We start from the raw sequence: 12,376 nt of genomic DNA on the forward strand, positions 1-12,376 counted from the left end.
CGAAGAAGAGGAGCTCCGGCGGGCGTGCGGGGTCGACAGGGGTGCACGTGCAGCAGAGCGCTTGGGCGCTCGAGCACGAGCATAGCTCTACTCGGGGCCATGGCGTGTGCAGCGAGCAAGGAAGCAGCACGCCGCGACGGCGAAGCAGGCATGACACGTGTGGGTGAGGATGCGCGCGGGTGCGACTTGCGCGCAGCAGGGCACACAATAGATTCCGGAGCAGGGAATGGACGGGCATGCGGCAACGGTACAGCAGCTACACAACAGCAGCAACACAAAAACGCAGACTGCCGGAGCACCGAGAGCGCGTCAAAGACACGGAACAGGCGAGTCCTACAGGGTGTCTACACGCCATGCAAAAGACTGAAGAGGGAGTGCGTTACCCAGCTCACCCTAGGACATGATGAGCTTGCCGAAGACGCGCTGAAGGCGACGAGAGGGAGCTCTGAAACTGGCGGGGCTGCTGTCCGGGAAGAAGAGGAAGAAGACAGGTCGGAGAAGTCGATCTGGAAGCCTTGTGGCCGCGTGCATCGTGGAAGGAGACGTAGTGGAACTTGACGGACTCCCCCACGGCGGCAGAAGAGATCGGACGCGGTCGGAGAGGCTACCCCGAGCTCGAGCTCGAGCTCGGCCGGAGCATGGTGGGCAGGGCGACGGCGTGGGCTGGGAGACTCACCTGGAGCGGAGAGGGAAGAAGAGGAGGGGGAATCGGTTGAGAGGAGACCCTAGGGCACCGAGGACAACTTTATAAGGGTCTAGGGACGAATTCCGGCCGTCAAATCATCGAGAGTGCCGACGTGGACTCGCTGGATGCACTGCCGTACACGAGGACGAAGCTCCTGTACGCGTGGGCTGACTGGGCTGCGGGAGATGTGCTCTGATGGGCTGCGGGAGAGGGAAAAATCCCAAGTAAGGCCTTTGCCCTTCTACTTTAGTTTTGTGAATTAAATCCACAGCTGTAAAAAAAGAAAAGTCCAGGGAGGTAGGAGAGATATATGGCAGAAATAGAAATAGCCACAAGCTGCTGGAATTATAGGCCATTTGAATAAATTGCTTTGGGGATTTTTACAGGAAGAAAATTAAATCAAGTTTGAATTAAATTCAAACTTGAGTCATTTTTAACCTAACCAAAACATATTCAAAAGAGTTGAAAATTGGCAGAGAGGACTTACACATGGTTTAAGATTTACAGGGAGAAGATGAACATTAAAAGAGAAGGGAAAGTGACACTTGTAAAAAGAAAGGAATAGAAGGAGAGGTGGTGATGCATGGAGGTGGTGATGCATGGAACACACATAGAACATGCAACAACATATAATGCATGAATGTCATGGAAAAGCAAGTTGGCATAAGCCCAACACAAACATAGATATGCACATGATGCAAACATATGATGAGGGCATAGTGCAACCATGGATGACAAAAGAGATATGACAAAGCGAAAATAAGAAAAGCAAAGACAAACAAAACAAACCCAAAAAGAAACCCACAAAGAGGAAAACTACTTAGAATAGATGAAGAACAAGATGGATATATTGCCAAAATGGGAAGTTTTACATCTGGGGTGTTACATGAGACCCATACGCTCTTGTTCATTGAGTTGTTTCTTCAGCTCCTTCAACTCTTCAGGTCCAAGCTTGTAAGGACGTTTGCAAACAGGTTCTGTGCCAGGTTCAAGATCAATGACGAATTCAACTGGCCGGTGCGGAGGCATTCCTGGAAGCTCTTCCGGAAAGACGTCTTGATACTCACAAATGACTGGAATCTGAGAGATGGCATCCAACTCTCTCTTCTCATTGAGAGAAAACAGTCGAATGGTATCATCACGAGCGGCAAAGACGATTACATCCTCATATGAATGTGTCAATTGAATCTGCCTGGCAGCACAATCAAGTTGAGCCTTGTGCTTAGAAAGCCAGTCCATTCCGAGAATAAGATCATTATCCGAGTCACCAAGAACAATAGGAGAAGCTAGAAATTTGTAGTCGCCCAATGTGATGGTAACCTCCGGGACGCATATATTAGCTGTCATTTGCTTGCCCGGGGACACAATTGATAAAGATCTTGGCAACTGTTGATAATCGCACTCATACTTTGATGCAAAGGTTTAGAAATGAAACAATGCGATGCACCAGTGTCAAAAAGAACTTTTGCAGGAACATCGTTAACAGGAAGGTTACCCATGATAACTTCTGACAAGTCCTCTGCCTGAGCTGCATTCATTATGTTGACCTTGGCATGCTTGGGATTATGCTTGACCACTGCAGTGCTGGCAGATCTCATAGGAGGAGGAGGAGGAAGACGCCTCCGACTGAAGCATTTGTTGGCATAGTGACCCTTCTGCTGACACTTGTTGCACGTGACCTCCGAGAGCAGAAGGTGATACGGAGCACTTGATCTTAGAGCTTGAGACGAAGTCTTGTTCTGAAAGCCTGGGTTGGGTGGGTGAGAAGATCCATTTCCACCTTTGCTCTTCTGCTGATAAGGCTGACGGAACGGAGGAGGAGGAGGCAACCAATACTTTTGCTGCTTAGTTGCCACTTGAGTTGAGGAAGGAATAGCATCCCTGACTCGCTTCTTGGAAGCATCGCACTTGAGCTGAGCAGTCTCTTGTTTCAGTGCCATGTTGTAAAACTCATCGTACTTCTTTGGCTCAAAAAGCACGAGAGCTAGTTGAAGATCTTTTCTGAGGCCACCTCTGAACTAATAAATCATGCTCTTCTCGTTAGGGACGTCTTTCTTAGCGAAACGAGTGAGCTTCTGGAACATGATGTTGTACTGGTAAACAGACAAGCTGCCTTGCTTCAGATTGCGGAACTCCTCACGCTTGCTCTCAGCAACACTCTAAGGAATGTGGTGAGCTTTGAAGTCTTGACAGAATTCATCCCAGGTAATCACACGACCTCCTCTGGAATCTTTGTATTGCTGATACCACTCTGCAGCTTGGTCTTTGAGTTGGAACGAAGCAAACTTGACAAAGTCCTCAGGCCTGACGTTGCTACACTCAAAATGCTTGCAGATATCCACGAGCCAATCATCAGCGTCTGCTGCCTCGACACAGTTACTGAAGGTATTTGGCTGGTTTGCGAGGAACTGGTTGAGTGTAGCAAACTGATTCTGATTGTTGCCATGGCCTTGATTTCCTTGGTTGCGCTCTTGCAAGAGTTGCATAAGCATCTGCGTGTTTGCATTGGTAGCGGCCCTCATAGCTTGCCATGCCTCCGGAGGTGGAGGTGGTGGTGGCGGATCCGAATTCAAATGCGTTGGAGGAGCCATCCTGAAGAGGGTGACATCCGTTAGCATATTGACAGACATATATTCAAGCTGAATCAAATGGATCGAAATTGCAACATATATTCTTAACATCCGAACAAGAATGGACGAATGAATTCCAATAGAAATGGTCACACTTCCATAAATTGAGAAGCCACTTAGATAGAGGTAGAAGATTAAAACAACAAGGTACGGACATGAACAAATACTTGGTGAGGATTACCCAGTCACAAACCAAATATCCGCGGAAGAAATACTAGAGCTACATGAATTCCCACCTATGAAACTCCCGAAATTCTCCCGGTTATGCAATCAGGTGTTGGGGATACAGGGGAAGCATAATATCTCACCCAAAGCTAGCAAATCCTACATTCAGCTGTATCCATCCTTCAACATATAACCAAGAAACCTTTGGAAATCATTTACCTCAACCTTCAAAAAGCATCCGTTATACGAGTTATGGCAATACTCCCAAACTCCCGCCCCGGTATTGGGTGGCGTCGAGGTTATCTCACCAACAACTGCATAAAAGAGATTTTCGATGTCGACGAAACTCAGGTATTCCAGAATTGCAACGATAAAATTGTGACGACAACACCTCGGAGCTCAACTCCCCGGGACACTGCCACAACCCCTAAATGTTAGGAGGCACCAAGAACAATGTTCTCGTCACAAAACCATCAGAACGATTCAAAGATACCCGCGTGATCCTAAATTTTTTTTAGTGAAATTTGAGAAGAGAAGAGTCAAAACTCTACGTCAGGATGCCTCACCAGAGCGACGAAGGGACTGAGGAGTAAAAAGAGTCCTACTCTCCGATATATAAAATCCTAAATGACTCAAAATATTTTTCTAGACTCAACAACGCCAACGATTTGATCAAGCAGGGGGGCTCCTAAGTCGGGGAAGGCTCTGATTACCAACTTGTAACGCTCACGATGCGGCTATATCTCCCACGTGTCGAAGCATGACTTAGAGGCATGACCGCATTGTAAGCAATGTCGCAAGTGGGGTAATCTTCACACAACCCATGTAATGAAAAAGAAAAGAGGTACATACTTGGCTTACACTCGCCACGTCACACAATAGCATAAATATCATTACATTCATCCAGATACAATCAATGTCCGACTACGGAACCAAAATAAAGAACAACCCCAAAAGCAATGTATGTCCCTGATCGCCCCAACTGGGCTCCACTACTGATCGTCTGGAAAGGAAACGTAGTATCGTCCTGATTCCTCATCGAACTCCCACTTGAGCTCAGTCGAATCTCCTAGAGCGGTATCATCGGTCCCTGCATCTGGTTTGGGAAGTAATCTGTGAGTCACGGGGACTCAGCAATCTCACACCCTCGCGATCAAGACTATTTAAGCTTATAGGTAGGTAAAAGGTATGAGGTGGAGCTGCAGCAAGCACTAGCTAATATGGTGGCTAACATACACAAATGAGAGCGAGAAGACAAGCCAAAGGCACGGTCGAGAAACTATGATCAACAACTGATCCTAGAACAACCTACATTCAAGCATAACACGAGACCGTGTTCTCTTCCCGGACTCCGCCGAAAAGAGACCATCACGGCCACACACTATGTTGATTCATTTTAGTTAATTTAAGTTTAAGGTTTTCTACAACCGGACATTAACAAATTCCCATCTGCCCATAATCGCGGGCACGACTTTTGAAAGTTCAAATTCCTGCAGGGGTGTCCCAACTTAGCCCATCACAAGCTCTCACGGTCAACGAAGGATATTCCTTCTCCCAAGACAATCCGATCAGACTCGGAATCCCGGTTACAAGACATCTCGACAATGGTAAAACTAAACCAGCAAAGTCGCCTGAATGTGCTGACAAATCCCGATAGGAGCTGCACATATCTCGTTCTCAAGGCACACCGGATGAGCGCTCTGTACAACTAAAACCAAACCTCGAGTTTCCCCGAGGGGGCGCTGCAAAGGGCTCTAGTTTGGACCAACACTCAAAGGAGCACTGGCCCGGGGGTTTAAAATAAAGATGACCCTTGAGTCCACGGAACCCAAGGGAAAAGCGGCTAGGTGGCAAATGTTAAAACCAAGGTTGGGCATTGCTGGAGGAGTTTTATTCAAGGCGAACTGTCAATGGGTTCCCATTATAACCCAACCGTGTATGGAACGCAAAATCAAGGAACATAACACCAGTATGACGAAAACTAGGGCAGCAAGAGTGGAACAAAACACCAGGCATAAGGCCGAGCCTTCCACCCTTTACCAAGTATATAGGTGCATTAAAAAATAGACAAGATATAATAATGATACCACATCAATAAACATGTTCCAACAAGGAACGAACTCCAATCTTCACCTGCAACTAAGAACGCTATAAGCGGGGCTGAGCAAAACGGTAACATAGCCAAACAACGGTTTGCTAGGACAAGGTGGGTTAGAGGGTTGAAATGGAAATATGGGAAGCATGATAAGCAAGTGGTAGGTATCTTAGCATAGGCATAGCAATAGAGCGAGCATCTAGCAAGCAAAGATAGAAGTGATTTTGAGGGTATGGTCATCTTGCCTGCAACGTTCTCCGAGTTGACTTTAGCTTGATCCTCGTAAATGTACTCAACGGGCTCCTCGATCACGTACTCGTCTCCTGGCTCTACCCAAAGCAAGAACACAAACAAAGGGAGACACAATCAACCATGGTGCAATGCGCAAACAACATGATGCAAAACATGGCATGATATGCGAGATGTGAAATGCAATGCATATGCATGTTTTGGAATGGAAAGATTGAACCTGGCCTCAACTCGGAAAACCAAGAGTTCCACTAGAAAGATGAGTTGATTTCGGTCAAAATCGATATAAAGATCAGCAGAATCGGATGCACTGTTTGCAAATGGCAAGCATAACAAATATGACACCAATCTGCGATTAACAGCACGAGGCCATCTAAATGCATCAAGAACAACAAGCTACTGCACTCTAACATAGCACCAAATCACATGGCAGGGATCCACTAAAGAAGCTTAACAAAAGATGAACACTGAGCTACGGCTAATTCACTCAATAGCAGGCTCAAACAAGCATGGCAAAAGTGCAAAAGATATCAGGTTACAGACTTAGTGAAAATAACAACATGTCAGGAATTTGACATCAGGAAGCAATGTTTAGAGCAAGATGACAATATGCTACAGGAACATAACATGGCAAAGCAAGGCATGGCATGAAGCTACTCAGAGCATACAACAAAAGTCCCTTACTGAACATAAGCCAAAAGGGATCAGAAAATATAATGGCAACCATGTGAACATAGCAACATTCGTTACCAGATTCAGACTTAGAAGAAAACTGGAACATGGCAAAACAGATATTAAGTAGGCATGTTTACGAGCTCGATGCACTCACCACAAGGTATTGCATGACAAACTAAGCATACATCCAGCAAGTAGACATGGCATAGAAGCTAAACATGGCAAGACTAACCTCATAGCATGCATGGATCAACTACAACAACCTCGGCAAAAATACTTAACACGTAAACATTCTGCCAGGAACATTTTATAGCAAAAGTAGAGCTAGATTGAGTCAAGCTAGGGTGCTCCATAATTGCAAACAAAGACATGGATGGATAGAGCACAACAATATCTCAAAATCATCCTTACTGATCATGCTCAAAGAGGCATGGATCACTCTGTAGCAATAAGAATACATGGCATAAAAATATTAACAGGGCAATGACTTAGAAGATTTCTAAGTCCCTGAAATCAGCAACATTACGAGAGCTACTTTGCATGCTTGTGCTAGTCACCACAAAGATCACAAAAATACATCGCATACACCCCTGTAAAGATGACATGGCATACTTCAAAACACATGTAGGGCTCAAGTTCATATGAGGCACACATTAATCATGGCAAAAATGACAAAAGTCCAAATCCTGATAAGGATCTGAAGCTAAACATTGCATAGCACTCTTGCAACAGCATTAGGACATCAAGTTGAACTCAAATGAACATGGTGCAATGGGATGAAATTAAGTACTCGTCGAGACGAACAATTTGATATGCTACACACCCAAAACGGAGCCACAGATGCAGAGTTATGGCATGATGAAAATCGCTAAAAATCTGGGAGTTAGGAGAGAAAGTCAACCGTCTCAGATCAGATCTAGGGTTTGCACACAATTCGAGGTGGCGGCGGATCTCGCTGGATCTCCGCCGGAGTTGATTCGGGGGCGGCCGAAGCGGGCGCGGGGGCTCGCCGGAGAGGGCCGGACGGCGGTGGAAGGCGATGGCGGCGGCGGCGCCGGGCGGTGAGGGGCGTGGTGCCTCAGGCGGCGTGGAAGCCGAGGCGATGAGCGGCAATGTCAGCGGCGGGCGGCGATGGGGTGGCGCCCCGGCTGGATTCCGGCGACGCGCCGGCCGGCAGGGAGTTGGCGGCGGACGGCGGAGTGTCGAGGAGCGGGCGGCGCGCGGCTATGGGCCGCGGGGGCCATCCGCGGGCCGGGCGGGCCGGCGCAAACAGCGGCGAAGTGGGCTCCGCTGTGCCATGTGTCGAGCGGGGGTTGGACGGGGGAGCGGGGTGGACACGTCCGGCTGGCCGGTTTTCGTCCGGCGGCGCGAGGAGAGGGAGAGGTTAGGGTTCATCCGAGATTTTCGGGGGGGGGGGGGAGATCTATATTTATAGGTAGAGGGATCTAGGAGGCTCCAAATTGAGCATGGTTTGTGGCCACGCGATCGTGATCGAACGTCCTAGATGATGGAGGGGGTTTAGATGGGTTTTGGGGCACTTTGGAGAGGTGTTGGGCTGCAACACACACGAGGCCTTTTCGGTCCCTCGGTTAATCGTTGGTGTATCAAACGAAGTCCAAATGGCACGAAACTTGACAGGCGGTCTACCGGTAGTAAACCAAGGCCGCTTGACAAGTCTTGGTCCAATCCGAAAACGTTTAACACCCGCACACGAAAAGAGGTAGAAAGGGACACCGAAGGACATAGGAGCGCCGGAATGCAAAACGGACAATGGGGAAAATGCTCGGATGTATGAGACGAACACGTAAGCAAATGTAATGCAAATGATGACATGATATGAGATGCATGACAAAGACACAACAACACGAAGACAAAAACCCGACAACAAGGAAATATCATAACTTAGTGCCGTAAATGGCAAGAGTTGGAATACAAATATGGCAGGTTACATACGGGGTGTTACATCTGGGCCTACAGTTAATAGGTTAGTCCCAAAAATAATATAAAGGTGGAAATAAAGCCCAATAATGTCCAAATAGTAGATAATATAATATGGAGCAATAAAAAATCATAGATACGTTGGAGACGTGTCAAATCGCATCTTGGGCACTACAACTTGGTATCAGAGCCTTACCGACCGCATGAGCCCCCTTGATTGATCGAACCGCTGACGTTGTTGAACCTAGAAAAAAACTATTTTGAGTCTAGCTATATATCGAGAGTAGGAATTCTTTTTACTCCTTATCCCCATCGTCGCTCTGGTGAGGAATCGTGACGTAGGTGTTTTGGCTCCATTACTCTCCTTTGTTCACTCAATTTTTTTAGGGTCACGCGGGTATTGTGGAATCAGTCCGATAACATTGTGATGGGAATTATGTCTTGGTGCCTCCTGACATTTTGGGGTTGTGGCAGTGTCCCGGGGAGTTGAGCTCCAAGGTGTTTTCATCATAGTGTGTATCGTTTCAGTTCCGGAATACCAGAGGACGCAGGCAAAAAAACACTTGTATACTCTTTGTGGTGAGAGTAGTATGATGACACCCGGTACTGGGGAGAGCGATTTGATGTATTGCCACAACTAGTATATCAGATGTTTTTCGAAGGTCTGAGGTACATTATTTCCGAGGTTTTCTTGGTTATGTGTTGACGGATGGATATAGTTGGAGTGTAGGATTTGTTAGTTATGTGAGATATTTGTGCCTCCTTGTATCCCAACACCAGATTGCATAACCAGAGAATTCAAGTAGTTACCTAGGATATCTTTCTGACAGATGCATGATATGAGATTGGGGTTCGACGTCTGGTGGTCCGCCTGTCCACGGTCATTTTACAGTGGTCTCGTTGTGTCTTAAAGAGTCCGAGGCTATGCTGACTAGGGGACACTTCGTATGCCATGTGCACTGCCTTGTAAAAGATGGCGATGTATGATCGAGCCCGTGTGGGCCCCACCATGTAAACTTTGGACGAAATCTCTATCATATGTGTGTTTGCGGCTTATTCTGCGAGCCAAATCCTTTGTTCTATTTTGTTTTGGTTGTGGTATTCGAGTTGCTTCAATGTCAAGTGTTGATTCCATAACTTTTCCTAAGCGGTGTTCTCATATTTCTATGGGAGTGCTAATCCTTCTTGATCATTGAAATTGTCATGTCAATCATTTTTAACCGGTGCACTTCTCTTCAAGTTATTCCATACGGGCGCCGTTGACAAGCCTGAGGATTCGTTCATTTCACCCATCCTAAGTTGTCGATAGAAACTCCTTTTCTAGAAAGGTTCCATTCTTGGCAACAAAGATCTTGCCTTCAGATTTATGGTAAAAGGTGTACCCAATTGTTTCCTTAGGGTATCCTATGAAGACGCACTTCTTCGATTTGGGTTCGAGCTTATCAGGCTGAAGCCTTTTGACATAAGTGTCGCAACCCCAAACTTTAAGAAATGATTGTTGGGGAACGTAGTAATTTCAAAAAAATCCTACGCGCATGCAAGATCCATCTAGGTGATGCATAGCAACAATAGGGGATAGAGCAGTCTACGTACCCTCGTAGACCGTAAGTGGAAGCATTATGACAACGCGGTTGATGTAGTCGTACGTCTTCACGATCCGACCGATCCTAGTACCGAAGATACGGCACCTTCGCGATCTGCACATGTTCAGCTCGATGACTTCCCACGAACTCTAGATCCAGCTGAGGTCGAGGGAGAGTTGCATCAACACGACGGCGTGCTGATGGTGATGATGAAGCTACTGGCACAGGGCTTCGCCTAAGCACTGCCACGATATGACCGAGGTGGAAATCTGTGGAGGGGGGCACCGAACATGGCTAAGATCAACTTTGATGCGTTCTAGGGTGCCCCCCTCCCCACGGATATAAAGGAGGGAGGGGGAGGCCGGCCGGCCCTCTAGGCGCGCCAAGGGAGGAGGAGTCCTCCTCCTAGTAGTAGGACTCCCCCCTTTCCTAGTCCCACTAGGAGAAGAAGGAAGAGGGAGAAGGAGAAAGGAAAGGGGGGCCCACCCAATTCGGATTGGGCTTGGGGGCCCTCCACATGGCTGCCTTCTCTTCTCTCCTACTAAGGCCCAATAAGGCCCATTGACTCCCCGGGGGGTTGCGGTAACCCCCCGGTACTCCGGTAAATGCCCGAACTCATACGAAACTATTCCGATGTCCAAACATAGCCTTCCAAAATATAAATCTTTACGTCTCGACCATTTCTAGACTCCTCGTCATGTCCGTGATCATATCCGGGACTCTGAACTACCTTCAGTACATCAAAACACATAAACTCATAATACCGATCGTCACCGAACGTTAAGCATGCGGACCCTACGGGTTCGAGAACTATGTAGACATGACTGAGACTCATCTCCAGTCAATAACCAATAGCGGAACCTGGATGCTCATATTGGTTCGTACATATAATACGAAGATCTTTATCGGTCAAACCGCATAACAACATACGTTGTTCCCTTTGTCATCGGTATGTTACTTGCCCGAGATTCGATTGTCGGTATCTCATTACCTAGTTCAATCTCATTTCCGGCATGTCTCTTTACTCATTCCGTTATGCAACATCCCATAACTAACTCATTACTCACATTGCTTGCAAGGCTTATGGTGATGTGCATTACCGAGAGGGCCCAGAGATACCTCTCCGATACACGGAGTGACAAATCCTAATCTTGATCCATGCCAACTCAACAAACACCATCGGAGACACCTGTAGAGCATCTTTATAATCACCTAGTTACGTTTGACGTTTTATAGCATAGTAAGTGTTCCTCCGGTATTCGGGAGTTGCATAATCTCATAGTCATAGGAACATGTATAAGTTATGGAGAAATCAATAGCAATACACTAAATGATCATAGTGCTAAGCTAACGGATGGGTCAAGTCAATCACATCATTCTCAAATGATGTGATCCCATTAATCAAATGACAACTCATGTCCATGGCTAGGAAACTTAACCATATTTGATTAACGAGCTAGTCAAGTAGAGGCATACTAGTGACACTCTGTTTGTCTTATGTATTCACACATGTACTAAGTTTCAGGTTAATACAATTCTAGCATGAATAAAAACATTTATCATGATGTAAGGAAATATAAATAACAACTTTATTATTGCCTCTAGGGCATATTTCCTTCAATGACAGCTTAGGTTTCCTGCCAAGCCATAGTTCATATAGTGTCGTCTCAACGGGTTTAGATGGTGCCCTATTTAACGTGAATGCACCTGTCTCTAATGCATAACCCCAAAATGATGGTTGTAAGTCGGTAAAAGACATCATAGATCACTCCATTATCTAATAAAGTATGGTTATGCCATTTGGACACTCCATTACGCCGTGGTGTTCCAGGTGGCGTGAGTTGTGAAACAATTCCACATTGTTTTAAATGAAGGCCAAACTCGTAACTCAAATATTCGCCTCCGCGATCAGATTGCAGAAACTTTATTTTCTTGTTACGATGATTCTCTATCTTACTCTGAAATTCTTTGGACTTTTCAAATGTTTCAGACTTGTGTTTCATTAAGTAAATATACCCATATCTACTTAAATCATCTGGGAAGGTCAGAAAATAACGATACCCGCCGCGTGCCTCAACACTCATCAGACTGCATACATCGATATGTATTATTTCCAATAAGTCATTAGCTCACTCCATCGTTCCGGAGAACAGAGTTTTAGTCATCTTGCCCATGAGGCATGGTTCGTAGGTATCAAATGATTCATAATCAAGTGATTCCAAAAGTCCATCAGCATGGAGTTTCTTCATGCGCTTTACACCAATATGACCTAAACAGTAGTGCCACAAATATGTTGCACTATCATTATCAACTTTGCATCTTTTGGCATCAATATTATGAATATGTGTATCACTAC

The sequence above is a fragment of the Triticum urartu genome, chromosome 3A, assembly GCF_056163025.1.
Source record: "Triticum urartu cultivar PI428250 chromosome 3A, HENAU_Tu73, whole genome shotgun sequence".
Lineage (NCBI taxonomy): Eukaryota > Viridiplantae > Streptophyta > Magnoliopsida > Poales > Poaceae > Triticum > Triticum urartu.